Source organism: Anomaloglossus baeobatrachus, unplaced genomic scaffold (assembly GCF_048569485.1).
Source record: "Anomaloglossus baeobatrachus isolate aAnoBae1 unplaced genomic scaffold, aAnoBae1.hap1 Scaffold_67, whole genome shotgun sequence".
NCBI classification, from domain to species: domain Eukaryota; kingdom Metazoa; phylum Chordata; class Amphibia; order Anura; family Aromobatidae; genus Anomaloglossus; species Anomaloglossus baeobatrachus.
Window position 1 is genome coordinate 834,218 of NW_027445041.1, and position 19,842 is coordinate 854,059.

The window sequence follows — 19,842 nt, forward strand, 5'->3', positions numbered from 1 at the left end:
CTCCGGTCTTCCTTTCATACCCCACACCTCCATTCCCATTTCTTATTTAAAAGTAATTACACAGACACAAATTTATCTTTGGATAATTTTGGCCATAGCAGCCATTTTATTAACAAGAATACATAACCAATTAAATTTGCAATGTGGTAAGGTCCTTGAAGCTACCAAAACCCTGGTGATTCCCATAACCGAGCAATAAAAAACCTCAACTTGCTCCCAGCCGTTACCCACACTGGCTCAGGAGCACCAAATTATAAGGGTTAATCCTCCGTCAACCCCAACCACACCCCCAGGGGCCCCGACATACCCCGTCGGGGTTCCCCCCCAAAATCACCAGGGGACCATCAATTCTGCCAATGAGGGGATCCATACCCGGATGAATCCCCGAACCAATTTTAAACCAACTTCAAGGACCCACCAATAAACAACACCACAACGAAGGCACCTTGAAACCCTTCAAGTGCCTGAGACCCCCCGCAACCAAAGGGCCCTCTTAATACTTCCCTGCAAGCCAAGAGCCCATAAGTCAGTTCCCACCGCATTAAGGTGTACCCCGTTAGCCAACCAAAATTCCTCTTCCGTCCTTTCCAACTCAACATGCCGTATTGCTATACCCCCGTTCCGACTAACAAACTTCGAGATCGCCCTATTAACCTTCGCCCGCGCCTTGTTCAACCTGTCAACTGACCGCGCTTTCTGCCAACTCTTTCTCGCTACTATCTCCGACCCGACTATCGTTAGACCTGGAAACGACACCCATAACCGTAACAAATCATGTTTGATGTCCTTTATCAAGATTCGAAAAGGACGCCCACCCAAATCATTCCCCCCGGCATGCAACACTAAGATGTCAGGAGGTCTGTCCAACCGGGCGTATCTATGCACCTCCTGCACCCTAACCCCCGAACACCGAGCCATCGCACGAGAGCCAGGTCTTTCTCAAAACCTAGCTGTCTCCAGTTCCATCTCGCGTCCGCTCGTCGGGCTCCCCAATACACATAAGAGTGGCCAAGGATCCAGACCAGGGAAGGAAGGGGGGGTGCTTCTGCAATACAAAATGTACAGACGACACCATTTTATTGCCTCACCAAACCAAATTGACAAAAAACAAACACTCTCACCTCCCCCATTGCTACCCTAATACCCTAATACCCCCCCCCCCCCCTTTTCCCCTCAATTGCCAACAACCACCTGGGGACGTACATACGACTTAAAGCGCTGCGACTTCCACCTACCAATCTGCTTAACTGTCTCCTCCGGTAGGCCGCATATAGAGGCCTTCGTCGCTGCCCCAATCCGAAAGACTTCGGATCTAACCCCAACGACTTCAAACATGCCCTAAAAACACTCACAAATTGGTATCTCGATAAAAAGATATATGTAATAAGGGGCCATCCACCTTCGGACGGATCTGTTGAAAATTCCCGAGACACTTGAACGGGCACATATCAGATGCCACAACCATCCCCAAACGGACTAGTCTACCCACACCTCTCTGATCAGTTTTCGATTTCCTAATCCAAAATTCAACTCCGTTTTCCACTGACATAATGTCACCCCAATCCAAGCCCCCGGGGAACGCCTTACTGGGCGATACCAACTCCCCAACCCGCAGGGCTCCAAAAAACGCCAAAGAAAAGGCTAACTTAAACAAACTCACCTCAAACGGAGATAGACAAACCCCCCACAACGCCCTACCCAGCCGGGTAGGGACCCAGCCCAGCCCAGCTGGGACCCAGTTTGAGCGAGGAACGGAACAAGTCCTTCCCACACCAAGGTTTGCAGGCCCTACCTCAGCCAGGGTTTCACCCACACTCTACAGCTCCGGAATGTCATGCTCTTCAGCCTCCTCCTCCTCCTGCGCATCCTCATCCACTTTACCCTCCACACCAGTCCCAAGCTGGAAGCACTGCAGCACTGCCTCGGCGAAGCGGCAACAGGCTGTGCTGCAGCTAATCTGCATAGGTGACAAACCCCACAATGCAGAAGAGGTGTGGACAGCTCTAAAACAGCATGCAGATCACTGGCTCACACCTCTGAACCTAAAGCCAGGAAAGGTTGTGTGTGACAATGGCCGGAACCTGGTGGCGGCTTTGAGGCGAGGCCAGCTGACACATTGTAGAACACTGGGTAAAACAGACACAGAAAAAGACTTGGGTGTATGGGTGGATGGTAAACTTCACTTTAGTGGACAGTGTCAGGCAGCTGCTGCCAGGGCTAATAAAATAATGGGATGTATTAAAAGAGGTATAAGTGTTCATGAAAAAAATATAGTTCTACCTCTGTACAAGTCACTAGTGCGACCGCACTTAGAATACTGTGTACAATTCTGGTCACCGATATATAAGAAGGACATAGCTGAACTGGAGAGGGTGCAGAGAAGAGCGACCAAGATTATTAGAGGAATGGGGGGGCTGCAATACGAAGACAGGTTATTAAACTTGGGGTTATTTAGTTTGGAAAAACGAAGGCTTAGGGGAGATCTAATCACAATGTATAAATATATGAGGGGACAGTACAGAGACCTTTCCAAAGATCTATTTACACCTAGGCCTGCGACTGGAACACGGGGGCATCTGCTACGTCTTGAGGAAAGAAGGTTTAATCATAATCACAGACGAGGATTCTTTACTGTACGAGCAGTGAGACTATGGAACTCTCTGCCGCATGATGTTGTAATGAGTGATTCACTACTAACATTTAAGCAGAGACTGGACGCCTTTCTTGAAAAATTTAATATAACCAGTTATGTATATTAGATTTTATGACAGGGTATTGATCCAGGGAACTAGTCTGATTGCCGGATGTGGAGTCAGGAAGGAAATTTTTTCCCCATTGGAACTTGTTTGCCACATTGGGGTTTTTTTGCCTTCCTCTGGATCAACATGTTAGGCTACGGGTTGAACTAGATGGACTTAGAGTCTCCCTTCAACCTTAAAACTATGATACTATGATACATGTTCCATGCGTGGCCCATGTGCTCAACCTCGTGGTTCAGCGGTTTCTAAACTCATACCCAGAGCTGTCTGATCTGCTGGTAAAAGTTCACCGCCTGTCTGCACATTTTCGAAAGTCACCTACTGCTTCAGCCGGCCTTGCCGGCTTTCAGCGTCATTTGCATCTTCCGGCTCACAGACTGGTGTGTGATGTCCCCACGCATTGGAATTCAACTCTGCACATGTTGATCAGGATATGTGAGCAGAAGAGGGCAGTTGTTGAGTACCTGCATCACCTAAGCCATCGGGAAATGGGTCAAACTCCACACATAACACCTGAGGAGTGGAGATGGATGTCCGACTTATGTACCATCCTCCAAAACTTTGAGGACTCCACCAAGATGGTGAGCGGCGATGACGCCATTATTAGCGTCACCATACCGCTTCTCTGCCTTCTAAAACGGTCTCTGCTCAAAACCAAACATGATGCATTGCAGGCGGAACACGATGAGTTGGAGCAAGAAACAGTAGTGGGTGTGGGTGATAACACACAGCCCAGCCTCGTCTCATCACAACGTGCAGTGGAGGACTATGACGAGGAGGAAGATGAAGACATGGAGCAACTCTCCGACCAAATTGAGGATATGACATGCATACCAGTCATATGCTCAGTTCAGCGTGGCTGGCCAGAGGACAGGGTAGATGAGGAGGAGGAGGAGGAGAAGGAGGAGGACAGCATGTTCAGTCATCGTGTTGGTCTGGATATTGAAGTGATGGCTGTTAAGAGTCTGGCGCACATGGATGACTTTATGGTAAGCTGCATGTCTCGTGACCCTCGCGTTAATAACATCTTGGCCGACAATCATTACTGGTTGGTAACACTGTTAGACCCACGCTACAAGGAGAACTTTATGTCTCTTATTCCCGAGGCGGAGAGGTCAGCCAAAATGCAGCAGTTCTGGAAGGCCATAGTCACGGAAGTAGGCAAAGCATTCCCTTCACAAAACGCTAGCGTCATAATTGTAACACTATTAGTTAAAAGAAAGGGATAAAATGTAAAAAAAACAAAATAAGGCATAACTTTTGTTTAACATCAATTTTTTTTTTTTAGATTTAACCAAAGAATGTGCACATTTGTTATAATAAACAAGTGAAAAATGTTGAAAATCAGTCATCCAAAGGTGTGTGAAAAAAAAATATATATATGGTACCAATAAAAATGTCACTTTGTCCTGCAAAGAATGCAGCCCCCCACATTATTTTTTTCCTCTGTGCGGCCCATACACCCAGCCGAGTTTGAGACCCCCTGCCTTACACTATATAGATATCATGTTCATTCCCCATCTATCTTGCTCAGGAGAGCATCTCCCTCCCCCGGCACCAAGAGCAGCTCATACTGAATTGTTACATTGACTAGTAACACTGCACACAGAAATGCACCTTAATATTCCACTGTTAACCCTTTCCTCCCAGCAGTAACACACAACTCCTCACCTTGATATCATGGTGATTTATGGTCAGAATGACTTCAATGCGATCAGTGATTTCTATTCTAGCTCTGCTCACATAGATTTTATATCCACACTCAACTATAGGCCGTTCTTCATATTTTGGGGGTTTTTAGTCAGATATACTAGTTTGTGCCTGTATAGTATTGGTGTAGATGGGAGTGTAGGGCATGGGTTACATGGCACTGTGGTGGGATACTGATGGGAGGTATTGGTGCTGTGTTTGATGCTTCTACTGGGTATTTTCCTACAAATACTGGAACAGCTCACTGCTTAGAATGATCCTTCCCAGCTCTATAATATATTATATATACCCCACAATGCAGGCTCACACACACATTTGTCTCAAGTGTGTTGTAGGGACACAGATACAGTCTTGGTCATGTGACTAAAGGCTACTTTACACACTGCGATATCGGTCCTGATATGGCTAGTGTGGGTACCCGCCCCCATCTGTTGCGCGACACGGGCAAATCGCTGCCCATGCTGCACAACACCGAACAGAACCAGTCACACATACTTACCTGCCGGCGACGTCGCTGTGACCGGCGAACCGCCTCCTTTCTAAGGGGGCGGTCCGTGCGGCGTCACAGCAACGTCACTGAGCGACCGCCCAATAGCAGTGGAGGGTCGGAGATGAGTGGCCGGAACATCCCGCCCATCTCCTTCCTTCCTCATAGCGGCTGGGAGGCAGGTAAGGAGAGGTTCCTCGTTTCTGCGGTGTCACACGGAGCAATGTGTGCTGCCGCAGGAGCGACGAACTACATCGTTACTGCTGCAGTAACGATAATCGAGAATGGAGACCCATGTCACCGATGAGCGATTTTGCACGTTTTTGCAACGGTGTCACACGCAGCAACATCGCTAATGCGGCCGGATGTGCGTCACAAATTCCGTGACCCCAACGACTCCGCATTAGCGATGTCGCAGCGTGTAAAGCCCCCTTTAGTGGGAGTGGTGTACAGGGTCTTAGCAGTAAAGAGTATTCCATATTTCTGCCAGATACCCACAGAGATATTGAAATCTGAAAAAAGAGACTTCTGCTCATTGAAGGTAAGAACTGCTCACATAGCGTTCAAATCCACAGCAAACGAGTGCTCTAGCACTGGCATCTCAGCAGGGATATTCCCCTACTACACATGTGTGTCTGGGTCGCTGTGACAGTTTACAGGACATAACTCAGGGCACCTAGACAGAAGGCAGAGGGACTACTTTCTATTTCTGGTGTAGAGCTTAGTACAATATATATATATATACTATTACATGTGACACATGTACCTTGTATTACCATTATTCGCTGTATATGAACCCCTTTTCTCCGGGCATTATTTGTCTATAGCATTTTTCACGAACCTGAGGCAACTGAGAACCCTTCAGTGAAGGAATTCCACTAACCCTCACAATACCAACCAGGGGCCTCCCTGCAGTAACTCAGGTAGTTGTACCCATTCTCTTTCCGCATTCTATGTGTTCTTCTTCTTTCTTCTTTTTTTTCTTTTTTCTTCTTTTTATTTCTATCATGTAGTTCAGGGGTTTATAGATATATGTCCTGCATCTCATATTTCCTTTAGTGGTGCTTCTTACCCATTCTCATATCATTTACCCTAGTATTTCATGATCCTGAGGCGACTGAGAACCCTTTAATAAAGGAATCCTTTTTCACTTGAATTGTCAAGTGATACTTACCAGTGACTATCACGTAATGTTACAGGTAGTTGCATTTTCTTCCTCTTCTTTCTCTCCTTTCTTCTTTGTCACACGGTCCATTGTGTTATAGCCCACGTGTCATGATAACACTTGTACCATCTTTTCATTTAGATTCCACCTACAATTATTTACCGATTCCAGTTCTGAAATAGGCTTTCATCATCTAATCACTAGAATTCTCAAGTGCATAAGGTACTGAGACATATACATGTTCACACCATTATAAAGAACAAAGTATAAACATTGAGGTTTTTCTCACACCCATGTTCCTGTGTTCTTTGATATGATATGTGTTCATTTCCTTCACTATATAGGATTGCAAGTTTTCCATTTGTACCTTAATGGCAATGACGCTATACAATTGAACACATATCATCCTGTTATCCATATAGGTGTGTATTTACCTGCTTGACTATTTTTGGTTGTTTGATCCAGAATGTTTCTCCAGATAGGTCATGTGGAAATTTTCTTTCCTCAGTACAAATGTTTTCACTATGGCTTTGGAAAAATTTTTTGTATGTGCATCATGGTCATTTGACCCATTGTACTCTCAAGTAGCAATATATTGTACTGTTATGTTGTACTATGTACTAATTACGTGTTTATATGGTTTTGTAACCCTTTATGATCTTAGATAACTTTATCCTTGATAAAGACCTAAAAACAAGGTCGAAACGTTGGATGAATTATCCTTTTGCACAAATAAAGAATTTTCAGCATTCCAAGAGTTCTTTTCTTACGTTATTGATCACTATAGTGTGCCAGAGCTATTTCTATTGAATTGACTCTTATTTTTTCTGAGCACCTGCTATATACACAGTGAGCCAGACATATTCAAGTTTCATTCAGAAGGCAGAGGGAAGCCTTAGCAGCTGAGCCTATATCTTGGCTTGTGAGCATTAGAACAGGCCGGCGATTACAGGGTAACATGAAAAATGTCCAGCTTGCATTATGACTAGAACATGACAATATCCTTTTAAGTACTAACCTATGATGCGTTCCTAAGCAGTTGATGTTATATGTTCTACATTTCATTTTCTGCATACTTTACAAGTAGTAGAATTTGCTTTGATATAGGCAACTGGATTTTCACAATGAAAAGGCAAAGGATAACGCCCGAAAAAGACGCCATACATTATGTCAGTGCCATCACTGACAAACCTGGATTGACCATGAAATACATCAATCCCCTTAAAGGTGAGTTAAAACAAGTTTTAACTAAATTGCCTTAATATTGTCATGCATTAGAATGACTGTCTTAGGTAATGATAAATATTTTCTACAGGAAGAGGAGTGTTTGCTGAAACTGAAATCGAAAAAGGGAGTTTTGTTGCAGAATATCGAGGCGAGCTCACGTATGCACTTACGATGGTAGACAACTACTCGAGATTTATGGTTGTGGTACAAGTCAAAGATCTAATGGCCCATACTGCAGCGAAGGTCTTCCAAGCACACTTATGCAGACCTCATGGCTACTCAGAGAGAGTCCTCACAGATCAAGGCACTGCCTTTGAAGCGGAAATCTTCAAGGACTTCTGCAGCTTTTACCGATGCAGGAAGATGCGCACTACACCCTACCATGCTCAAACCAATGGTTATCAACCTGCTCAGGACTTTACCCCATATTCCAGATGTGGCCTTACAAGTGATTTATAGAGGGTTAACAATACGTTGGGATCACCGGATCTAATCTCCCTTTTTATACACCCTAAAATCTTGTTTGCTTTAGAATAAACAATAACATCATAAAGGTATAGCAGTACCGTTTCAAAGTTTCGGTGTCCCAAGCAGCATTCCATCAGCCTCTGGAAGGTTCCTGGCAAATTGCACAGCTCGAAGGGCATGCTTTTGAACTCGCAGAGACCCATCGGGGTGGCAAAGGCGGTCTTCTCCCGGTCTGCCTCAGCAACGGACACTTGCCAATAGCGACTAGTGAGATCAAGGGTAGAAAAATAATTTGCAGTTCTCAATGCAGCTAGCTATTCCTCAATACAGGGGAGTGGTGCTGTCCTTCTTCTTTAACAGGACCAACGGAGCTGCCCAGAGGCTACAACTGTCACGGATAACCCCAGCCTCCTTCATGTTGCTCAACATGTCCTTGGTACACTGGTAATGTGCAGGTAGTTTTGGCTTATATCTCTCTTTGATGGGTGGGTGTGCACTTGTGGGGATGTAGTGTTTGACCCCTTTTATTCTTCAAAAGTCTAGCGGATGTTTGCTGAAGACTTGCTCGTATTCTTGCACTAGCCTGTAGACCCCCTTCTTGTGATGTGAAGGTGTGGAGTCAGTGCCTACGTGTAATTCCTTACACCACTCCTCTGGCTGACTTGGTGAGCTGTCACTGAATGGGTGGGCTGAAGCAATGGTGGATGCTGCTGTTTGGATAGCATGTGTATCTACTGAGAACAGCTTATCAATGGTGGCAAATCGGAGCAGCTTAATCTCTTGCTCTCCGCAGTTCAACACTCTCATGGGCACTCTTCCCTTCCATATTAATGAATAAAACTATGATGTAAATAGCATATAGATACCCCACAAATGCAGATAAAAGTAGGTTATGGGAAAAAGGGGAAGAGAGAAACAGGAAAATAGTGGAATAAAGTATACCTTCCAGGTGGGAGAGGAAATGGCAGCACAGCCAGTGGAGGTGAAGCAAGGGGAGCCTGCAACTAAAGAGTTGAGAGCGTTATCACATGGTGACTGAGCCTGATTGTAACGGGAGCATAGAGGTGCCGATCCTGTCTTACCTGCGTTGGTGTAGAAGTGGGTGTCCTGTGGTGGAGTCAGCTGTGTGCAGTGGTGGCCGTGGGTTCTTTTATGTGCGACCGTAGTAATAGCTGCGCCCACTTCCTGTATGGGAGTGGAATGCAGTGAGGCTAATGGAACGCACGCCTGCGCATTTGTGTTTAACGTCGCGCATGTGCAGAACGGAGAAAAGGCTGCGCTCACTTCCTAATGAAAGGGAGTGAGACGCAGCTGGGAAGGGAAGGGAAAAGATTAGGGTTTGGGGATGATGAAAGGGCTTTCTACGGGCAAGGATGGCAAAGGGTGGCAGTGACGGAAAGTCAGGCAGCCTGTCCTGTCCTGTCCTGTCCGTCCGTCTTTTTGTATCATGAATTGGAAAGACTGCAAGGGGGAGGGGAGGTGCTTGGAGGAGGAGGAGTTATTCAGATTAATTGCAGTGGGCGGCGGCTGAAAAAAGCATCATTCTTCTTGTTTTTGCTCTGCAAAACAGCCTTTTCAAGGGTTGGCTTGGGTGACAAAATGTCTTCTGTAGGCGTGGGTTTGTCTCCCTCTCCCTAAGATGTGTCCGGTATAGGCCAGGGTGCCACTCAAGGCCGTAACCAATTCGGGTTATAGCTTCTCGGCCTTTTGGCTAAGATCAAGTGTAGTTTCGGAGGACGCTACCTTGGTCGGTACTGGAAGGTGCCTGGGATTGCACGTCTGCCGGCCTTGAGGAAGTGTGTGCGCCTTCTGGTGACACATAGCCCTCTTGTGCCTGGACGGTTCCCAGGCAACGGGAGGCGATCACCTTTGTTATTTTGAAGTCCTACTGATAAACAGAAAAAAAAAAAAATTAAATCTGTTCTTATCAGTTTAATATCTGATACGTCCCCTCTCTGGGGACCATATATTAAATGGATTTTTAGAACAAGGAGATGGAAAAAATCTTGCTCTGTCCACTCCACGCATTGACCTGGTATTGCAGTACCTCCAGGACCGGTGCACCCCTTCTTAACCCAGTTTCCAAAAGCAGAACTCAATTCACCTGATTCAAATGAGCCCCATTAGTGAATTGAAAGAAAGCAAAAACTTTATATGCACCTCAATTTGGCCAATTCACTTTTCACACTTTCACCCTTTTTTTTATCTTTCACACCTTTTACTTGCTTTATTGATGCAAAAGCTGTGCCAAATAGCAAACTCATCTCCACTCAACTTGACCAACTCTGCTATGTCCCGTGCAGTATCTTATTCTCAGTCTTATCTAGATCATTTGCAATTGAATAGAATAGATCCCTTTTGGACACATTGGATTCAGCTGCTGCAGTGACTGCAGGTGTTAGAAGATGCAGACTTGGCATCAGGTGCTGTCTATCAGATTCCACTCCAATTAAAGCTTCCATTGTTTTTCGGTGTTTTCTTTGAGCAATGATGATGTCTTTAGTGATCTGTTGGCTCCCTCTCCTGGAGGAAGAGTTTGCTTGCTCTTGGACTTTCAAAAAGAGAGGTCATGATAGACATTTAGCTTCTGAGCCCAATTGGGGACAGTCATGGGTGATGAATGTTTTGCAACCTGCTGCGAAGCCTGATACCGCAATATAAGGAACGTCAAATACTAAGAATGGGCGGCCTATGAAAGAATTAGTACTTTCATTAAGCATACTTAAACGGCTAATTGGGAATAGACAAACTGTAAAAAGCCCTCTGAGAAAGCCCCTCTCTAACCTTTGTAAGTAAGCTTTTCTGTAGTCTGCCTGTTGATGTATTTTCCGTTTGAACAGTGCACAACATGAAGTGACGGAACACTGGCTTGTCACAATGTCCCCCGCTGACATCACAATAGCGCTGCTGCCTAGAAAGCCAGCTGCGCAGCAGAAGTTGCTCTTTGGGTGGGATGGTGGGCTAATGTATCTATTCCTGCTTGGTGTGAGTTTGACATGATCTAGAGCAACGAGTTCCAGCGGCTAGCGGTTGATTATTGGCTGTAATGGGGCTTTCTGGCTGGTGCCAGCCTTTCTTCTTAGCACACAGGAACCACAATCCCTACACCATGCTTCGATGGATTCTCTCATCCCAGCCCAGTAAAACTACATATTTCACACAGTTATAAGCAGCCCATGGGCATTCACCTGGATTAAAACCCATAACAGCTCATAGACCAAACAATCAATCTACCACTGGACCAAAGACAGGAAGCTAAATCCACTGCCTGCGGTAACTAACTTAATCCTATAGTCTACTCACACAACAAACCCAAGAGAAAGGAAAAAAACATGGCTTCGATTATCCATCCAATGAAAACGCATAACCATTGTGAGCCATTGGACAATGCAATTGCACACATGGTGACATGGTGCACGGCCCAATGAATCAAGTCTGTACTTCATATTCACGGTTTAAGCCCTTGGGTTCTAATGTGTCCAGAGTACATATCCAGAAAGATTCCCTTTCTTTGTGCTAAGCACAAGTCAACAATACGTTGTAAGCAGATTCTATTACCAGTCCCACACCATTTTGTGACGCATAATCGCACAGTGGCCCAATTAAGATTCCAAGTCATCGAACATGTCCCAGCCATACGCAGAGGAGGCGATAGAATTAGGAAGCTCAAAGAAAGGGAATCTTTCTGGATATATACTCTGGGCACGTTGGAACCCAAGGGCTTAAACCATGAATATGAAGAACCGACTTGATTCATTGGGCCGTGCACATTTTTTCTAACGCCCGGTTCTTTTTCGTGTTCACACTATATATGGTTCCACTATGTATGGAGTTCCATTCTTCCTTGTTTTTTATTTGTCATGTTTGTCTGATTACCTTGTCTAACAGTTTTTTCTCCCCTTTCTTTACCTTCCAGGTTCCCATAGTCACGTGAAATATCCCTGTTGCACTTGATTACGGCTCACTATTCACTATAGGATGTCTTATATCTAACATCACACTCTCACCCATCAGCACTCTATAGGTTTGTATAAGGTATGCGCTTACACATCCGGTCCTCCATAGGTATTTCCACTTATGTAGCACTATCCCTATGATCACTCATAACTCATACCCTTGTAGTCAATTACAGCCTCCTCTCTCCCCTCTCCCCTTCTCCCTTTCCATCTATAATTTTGCCAGTACAATATTAGTTTACATTAGGCACACACTCACATATTCCTTTCCTTAGTGACTTATTGTAATTCACATTCGCATACAATTCTCTATGCCTGCCCCATTACTACATTCATACCTACTTGACCCTATCCTGATACCCCTTGTCTCACCTTGTTGGTCCCTACACCTGTTATCATCTCCTTTCCTGTGTCTGTCTTGTCACACAACACATTTTAGCATATCCCTTGTGCTCCTTATTACCTGTCCTGCCTATAAGAATTATGTCCATTATGTCCATGCATGGCCCAATGAATCAAGTCTGTACTTCATATTCATGGTTTAAGCCTTTGGGTTCCAATGTGCTCAGAGTATATATCCAGAAAGATTCCCTTTCTTTGAGCTTCCTAATTCTATTGCCTCCTCTGCGTATGGCTTGGACATGTTCGATGACTTGGAATCTTAATTGGATCACTGTGTGATTATGCGTCACAAAATGGTGTGGGACTGGTAATAGAATCTGCTTACAATGTATTGTTGACTTGTGTTTAGCTCAAAGAAAGAGAATCTTTCTGGATATGTACTCTGGGCACATTAGAACCCAAGGGCTTAAACCGTGAATATGAAGTAAAGACTTGATTCATTGGGCCGAGCACCATGTCACCATGTGTCCAATTGCATTGTCCAATGGCTCACAATGGTTATGCGTTTTCATTGGATGGATAATCGAAGCCATGTTTTTTTCCTTTCTGTTGGGTTTGTTGTGTGAGTAGCCTATAGGATTAAGTTGGTTACCGCAGGCAGTGGATTTAACTTCCTGTCTTTGGTCCAGTGGTAGATGGATTGTCTGGTCTATGAGCTGTTATTGGTTTGAATGCAGGTGAATGCCCATGGGCTGCTTATGACTGTGTAAAATATGTAGTTTTACTGGGCTGGGATGAGAGAATCCATTGAAGCATGGTGTAGGGATTGTGGTTCCTGTGTGCTAAGAAGAGAGGCTGGCACCAGCCAGAAAGCCCCATTGCAGCCAATAATCACTTAATAACTTTTTCAACTTGTCATCATATGGGAGGCCTTCCATTCCTTGTAGTAGTCTAGTTGCCCACCTTTGAACTGACTCTAACTTCTGAATGTCCTTTTTAAAATGTGGAGCCCAAAACTGGTTCCCATATTCCAGATGTAGCCTTACAAGTGATTTATAGAGGTGTAACAATACGTTGGGATCACGGGATCTAATCTCCCTTTTTATACACCCTAAAATCTTGTCCCAAGCAGCATTCCATCAGCCTCTGGAAGGTTCCTGGCGCATTGCACAGCTCGAAGGGCATGCTTTTGAACTCGCAGAGACCCATAGGGGTGGCGAAGGCGGTCTTCTCCCGGTCTGCCTCAGCAACGGACACTTGCCAATAGTGACTAGTGAGATCAAGGGTAGAAAAATAATTTGCAGTTCTCAATGCAGCTAGCGATTCCTCAATACGGGGAGTGGTGCCGTCCTTCTTTTTTAACAGGATCAACAGAGCTGCCCAAAGGCTACAACTGTCACGGATAACCCCAGCCGCCTTCATGTTGCTCAACATGTCCTTGGTACACTGGCAATGTGAAGGTGGTATTGGCTTATAGCTCTCTTTGATGGGTGGGTGTGCACCTGTGGGGATGTGGTGTTGGACCCCTTTTATTCCCCCAAAATCTAGCGGGCTTCCCACCGGTAACCCGCTCCCCAGCTTGGATGGATGCTGAGGGAGCCCCTTTTGCCCGCAGGCTCTGGCCCTGGGAACTGTAGCCTTGGCGGTGACTGTGCTTCCCTCTACGGTGTGAGCTGTTGCCTTCAATCGGGTCTTGACTGCTGGGAAACCCTGGAGGTTCCTGTCGCTAACGGATTTGACCGGTTTTACGGCGACTCCTAGACTGGTCGGGGTCCGTAGGCCCTGCCGGATGGTGCTGGCTTCTCTTCACTCCCCGATCTGGTACCGGCGGGCCACCGCCCATCCCCGGTCCGTACGGTTCACTCCAATCAGCCTCTCCTGCAGAAGGTCACCACCGTCTGCCAACCTTGCTGAGTGCCCGGGCCACACACCCGGACACGGTCAGTCTCCTCTCCTCTTCACTTCTCTAACTCCAAAACTGATCTCTAATCTGACTCCTTTTCCCGCCTCCAGGACTGTGAACTCCTCGGTGGGTGGGATCAACCGCCTGGCCCACCCCCTGGTGTGGACATCAGCCCCTGGAGGAAGGCAACTAGGATTTGTGTTTAGCTTCGGTGTGCCTAGCCGGAGTGTAGAGTGTGTTGGTGTAGTACCTGTGACGACCTGGCTTGTCCAGGGCGCCACATTCCCCTATAGTAAAATGCAGACCGTCCGCGGGCTGCCCGTCCATCACCGGTTTTATTTTCACAACTGAAAAAGAATAAAACGGTAAAACATGTAAAAGCATCATAAACATTTTACAACGGTACAGCTTCCGCTCTTCTCCCACCCAAACAACCTGGCCCTGATGCTGCCCCTAAGAAGCGGGCAGCACCCCTTGACCCCAGTCCAGCACCAAGTTGCCCGAGCGGGTTCTGTCTCTTTCAGGGGGCCCACGTCCAAGGGGACCCCTGAACCCCCGGAGGATCGCCACTGGTTACGGTAGTGGCGGGCCTAGGCCATCCCTTTCCTCCAGGCCCATCCTCCCAAATCAGCCTCTCCGGAGGCGGTAACGGTGTCAAGCCAACAAACATTTTTATTTACATTGCACTAAGTTTGTGGTTGCCCTGCAAGTTCTCGGGCTTGTCCGTAAGCAGTTCCTTACGCAATGGTTGCACAGTCCCTACGGGGACAACAGTTGCCGGCAACGGCCGGTTTAATCACGGTTCAATCAGGTAAACTTCTTTGGTTGATCATCTTTACTTATCATTTAAAACTTTCAAACTGGTACACTCAACACATAAAGCCCCCCCCTTTTAAAGAGTAGTTTCCCTGTACCTAAGTGGGGGTCTACCTAGGTTGGGGCGAGTGGACCTTCGGGGTCCGGTGTCAGTGGTGACAGGCAGTGGGGCAGAGGGAACAGTCAGTTCCTCCTCCCTGCTATCATGTGGGGCAGGCGGAGGCGTAGGGGAGCTGGGTACAGGTACATCCCTGGGCACTGGCTCGCGGTTAACCGTTTCCATCATTTCTTCATCCACGGGTTGTGGGAACAGTATCACTGGAAGGATCACCGCACCGTTCTGTGTAGGCCAGTCTGCTGGAAAATCACCCATCATGGTGTGGATTACCTCTTTTTCCTTCTCCACTGGACTGGGAACTGGAGCCTCATCCGCTACTCTCAATGCTGGTGGGCACTTCTTCAGGTGGTCTCGGGAAACCGTGGCCAAAGTCCCCCCCTGGTCACGGCTGATCTGGTAGGCCTTCCCATTCTCCCATCCTGTGGGCTGGACTACATACGGGGTTTTTTCCCATTGATCATCCAGCTTGTGGGCCCTCCCGCTTCAGCACTACATCCCCAGGTTGGAAGGAACCGGCAGGCGCCTTCTTGTTGAAGCACTGCTCCTGTTGTCCCCGACTCCGGCACAAGTTCTTTTCAACATACTCCTGGACCTGTCGGTACTGTGTCCTCCGCCGAGTGTCCCATTCAGCTGTCGACAGGAGTGCTTCTGAAGCTTCCAAGCCCATTTCCAGATCCACTGGTAGCCGGCCGGGACGAGCTCTCATCAGGTATGCTGGAGTGCATTTCGTAGAGCTGGAAGGGATGTTGTTGTACATATCGACCAGGTCAGGTAGCTTCTCCAGCCACAGGTTCCGCTCTTCCAGTGGTAACGTCTTGAGGAGGCCCAGGACCAAGTGGTTCATCTTTTCACAAATGCCATTGGTTTGGGCGTGGTAAGGCGTGGTCCGGATTTTCTTGCAGCCGTACAACTGGCAGAATTCCTGGAATACCTCTGCTTCAAAGGCCGGACCCTGGTCGGTAAGCACCCTCTCCGGGTACCAATGCGGTCAACAGAAATAAGCCTGGAAAGCCTTAGCAGCGGTGCGGCCGGTTAAGTCCTTAACTGGGACAACCACCAGGAACCTCGAGTAGTGGTCTACGATGGTCAGAGCGTAGGTGTACCCACTTCGGCTGGGGGTGAGCTTTACATGGTCAAGGGCAACCAGCTCCAGCGGTTGGTGTGTAATGATCGGGTGTAGGGGTGCCTTCTGGCTGGCCTCGTCCTTCCTTCTCAATGCGCAAGGGCCACATTCTCGGCACCAGGCCTCCACAGATTCCCGCATTCCACTCCAATAGAACCGCTCTCTTAACAACATCTCTAGCTTCTTCCACCCGAAGTGCACTGCACCATCATGGTATGCTTGCAGGACGGTGGGTACGTTAGCCTGGGGAATCACCAGCTGGCGGATCTTCTCGTGAGTCTTTGGATTAATCAGCTCGCGATACAACTTCCCCTGGTGTAGGTATAGCCGGTTCCGTTCTTGCCACAGACGTTGGGCTTCGGCAGGGGCAGCAGGGTCTATCCCAGCAGAACCCTGTTCCACTAGAGTCTTGACCAGGCGGACAGCAGGTGCCTGGTCCTGAGCTTCCTGCCAGTCCTGTCGGGGCAGCGGATCCAGGTTCACCCGTTGTTGGTAGACGTGCACCTTCTCAGTGAATGGCCGGTGAAATGCAGGCAACTCGATCTCTTCGAGGTCATCATCCTCTGGCCCCTCTTCCGACAGGTGGGGCATCCGGGAGAGTGCATTGGCATTGACGTTGGTACGGCCGGCCCGGTACTTGATGGTGAAATCGTAGTTGGCTAACCTGGTCACCCACCGCTGCTCCAACGCGCCCAGCTTGGCCGTATCTAGATGGGTCAGCAGGTTATTGTCTGTGTACGCGGTGAACTTGGCTGCTGCCAGGTAATGGCGGAACCGCTCGGTGATAGCCCACACCAGTGCCAAGAGCTCAAGCTTGAAGGAGATGTAGTTCTCAGGGTTCCTCTCAGTCGGTCGGAGTTTTCGGCTAGCATAAGCTATTACCTTTTCCCTTCTGTCTTGGACCTGGGATAGAACAGCCCCCAAGCCCACATTGCTGGCGTCGGTGTAGAGGATGAATGGGCGGCTGTAGTCAGGGTACGCTAGGATTTCCTCTCCGGTCAGGGCTGTTCTCAGCTGGCGGAAGGATTCCTCATGCTTTTCTTCCCACACCAATGGGGCTACTAGGGATCTACCACCCTTGGTCTGTCCTACGAGGAGGTCTTGCATGGGGGCAGCCATCTTTGTGTACCCCTTAATGAAGCGACGGTAATATCCCACCAGGCCCAGAAACTGCCTCACTTCCCTCACTGTGGTCGGTCTCGGCCAGTCTTGGATGGCGGTGATCTTCTCGGGGTTGGGGGCGACACCTTCCGCACCAACCACATGTCCTAGGTACTGCACTCTGGGTTTCAGCAGATGACACTTTGAGGGCTTCAACTTCATCCCATACTTGGCAAGGGACGCGAACACCTCGGCTAGGTGCTCCAGGTGGGCTTCATACGTCTGTGAGTACACAATCACATCATTCAAGTACAGCAAAACGGTCCCATAGGCAGTCTTCTCTCGGTCTTCCGGTGCCACGGCCACCTGCCAGTACCCGCTGGTGAGGTCAAGGGTGGAGAAGTAGTTAGCGGTTCTCAGCGAGGCCAGGGACTCTTTGATGCGGGGCAGAGGGTAAGCATCCTTATGCGTTATCTGGTTAATCTTCCGGTAATCCACACACATCCGCATGGTGCCATCCTTCTTCTTAACCAGCACCAACGGAGCGGCCCAGGGACTACAGCTGTCCCTAATAACCCCTGCCTCCTTCATGTTCCTCAACATGTCTTTGGCGCATTGGTAGTGCGCAGGGGGAATAGGCCTGTATCTCTCTTTAATAGGGGAGTGTGTACCGGTAGGGATGTGGTGTTGAACCCCTTTAATCTGCCCAAAATCTAGAGGGTGCTTGCTAAAAACCCGCTCATACTCCTGTACCACCCGGTATACCCCTTCCTTGTGGTTTGAAATTGGTTGAAGGATTTCACCAGCACAAAACTCCAGGCATTTTGTTCTTTAAAATAAAACTTCCTTTATTTTCTTATCATTAAAAAGTCCATGCTATGGTGGTCAAGCCCATGTCAGAGAGGACGCGTTTCGAACATCCAGTTCTTATTCAGTCTCTAAACCATCTAGTCACAGAACTGTTTAAAAAGGGCTGAACCCAAACATGTGATCAAATGCAAGGAGAGAGCAAGACAATTACAAAAACATTAACCCCTTGAGTTATATCACTCCATATAATGCTTATAACACTTATATATATATACAAAGTTTTTTTAGTTTTTTAGCCAGATTAATATGCAAACATCAATTCATTTCTTTTATTTAAACCTTTCGGAAATCTAGTGCCCATTAAAAACATCCATTTTATTTCTCTCTGAAAGAGGATATCTTTCAAATTTCCACCCCTTCTAGGTAGTTGAATTTTTTCAATGGCATTAACTTTCATGCCTGTTAAATTACCTGCATGTGCGTCGCGAAAATGTTGAGACGCTCCTGATAATTTTCTGGTGGTGGCATTATTAACATCATAAATGTGTTCAGATATCCTCTTTCTGAGAGAACGACAAGTGCTGCCTATATATTGTAACTGGCAAATAGTACACGATATTAAATAAACCACATGGTCTGAACTGCAGTTTATGAGTGACATTATTTTATACGTTTTTTTATCTGTAAATGAAGAAAATTCTTTCACATTTGACATATAACCGCATAGTCCACACGATCTGTGGCCACATTTGAAAGAGCCTGTGCTGGGTAACCAATTGCCAGTGTTTTTTTTAGTGGAACCGCACCTATTCATATGATCACTAGGTGATAACATGGATCCCAATGTAATGTTCCTTTTTGAAACAAATTTAACTCCATTTTTTAAGATTTTGTGTAATGTGTCATCTGTAGATAAAATGGGTAAATATTTTTTAATAATTTTAATTACATCATAATAATTTTTACTGTATGTTGTTGAAAAAACAACTGACAATTCTTTCTGGGGATTATCTCTGGTTTTATTCATGTCCAAATATTGTGACCTACTCACTTTGATTGCCTTGGTTTTGGCTTTCTGGAGATTTGTCATTTTATACCCTCTTGCCAAAAACCTTTTTTCAATAGTGCTGCATTCTGCCTCAAAACCATTTTGGGTGTTGCAACATCTCCTAGCACGGACATATTCACCTGTAGGGATGTTATTTATAACATGCTTTGGATGGCAACTTCCCGCATGTAATAATGAGTTGCCTGATATGGGTTTTCTATAAAGACTGCAATTAATTTCTCCATTGTCACTCTTCCCATGGAATTGTATATCCAAAAAATTAATTTTTGATACATCATGAAAAAAAGTGAAAAAGAGATTATGGGCATTATTATTAATATATGATATGAAATCCTCAATTTTTTTGTTTGGATTTTGCCATACAATAAGTACATCATCTATAAATCTCAGATATAATACTATATCCGAGAAAAAAGGATTGCACTGATTAAAAATAAATTGTTCTTCCCACCAAAACATAAATATGCCTGCTAGAGAGGGGGAAAACCGTGCGCCCATTGAACATCCCTGTAACTGAATATATCCTTTATTTAAAAAGGTAAAATAGTTGTTTTTGAGTAAAAACTCAGTTACGTCAATCAAATAGTCCTGTAATTCAAGTGAGTAGTCAGAATATTTTTTGAGCAAATCTTTCAACGCTAAAATGGCAAGAGAATGTGGAATGGATGTATACAGTGATTGCACATCACAAGTTAACCAACTAAAATTATCTTGCCATTTCATCTGAGAAATAATATTCAACACATGTTTGCTATCCAGGACATAGCCAGGAGACATTTTAGGAAGAA

General features: G+C 46.3%; 1 pseudogene; it reads left to right on the plus strand.

The window, feature by feature from the left end:
* Positions 1–9,678: 9,678 nt before the first annotated feature.
* Positions 9,679–9,885, plus strand: LOC142286615 (U2 spliceosomal RNA; annotated as a pseudogene).
* The last annotated feature ends 9,957 nt before the right edge of the window (positions 9,886–19,842 follow it).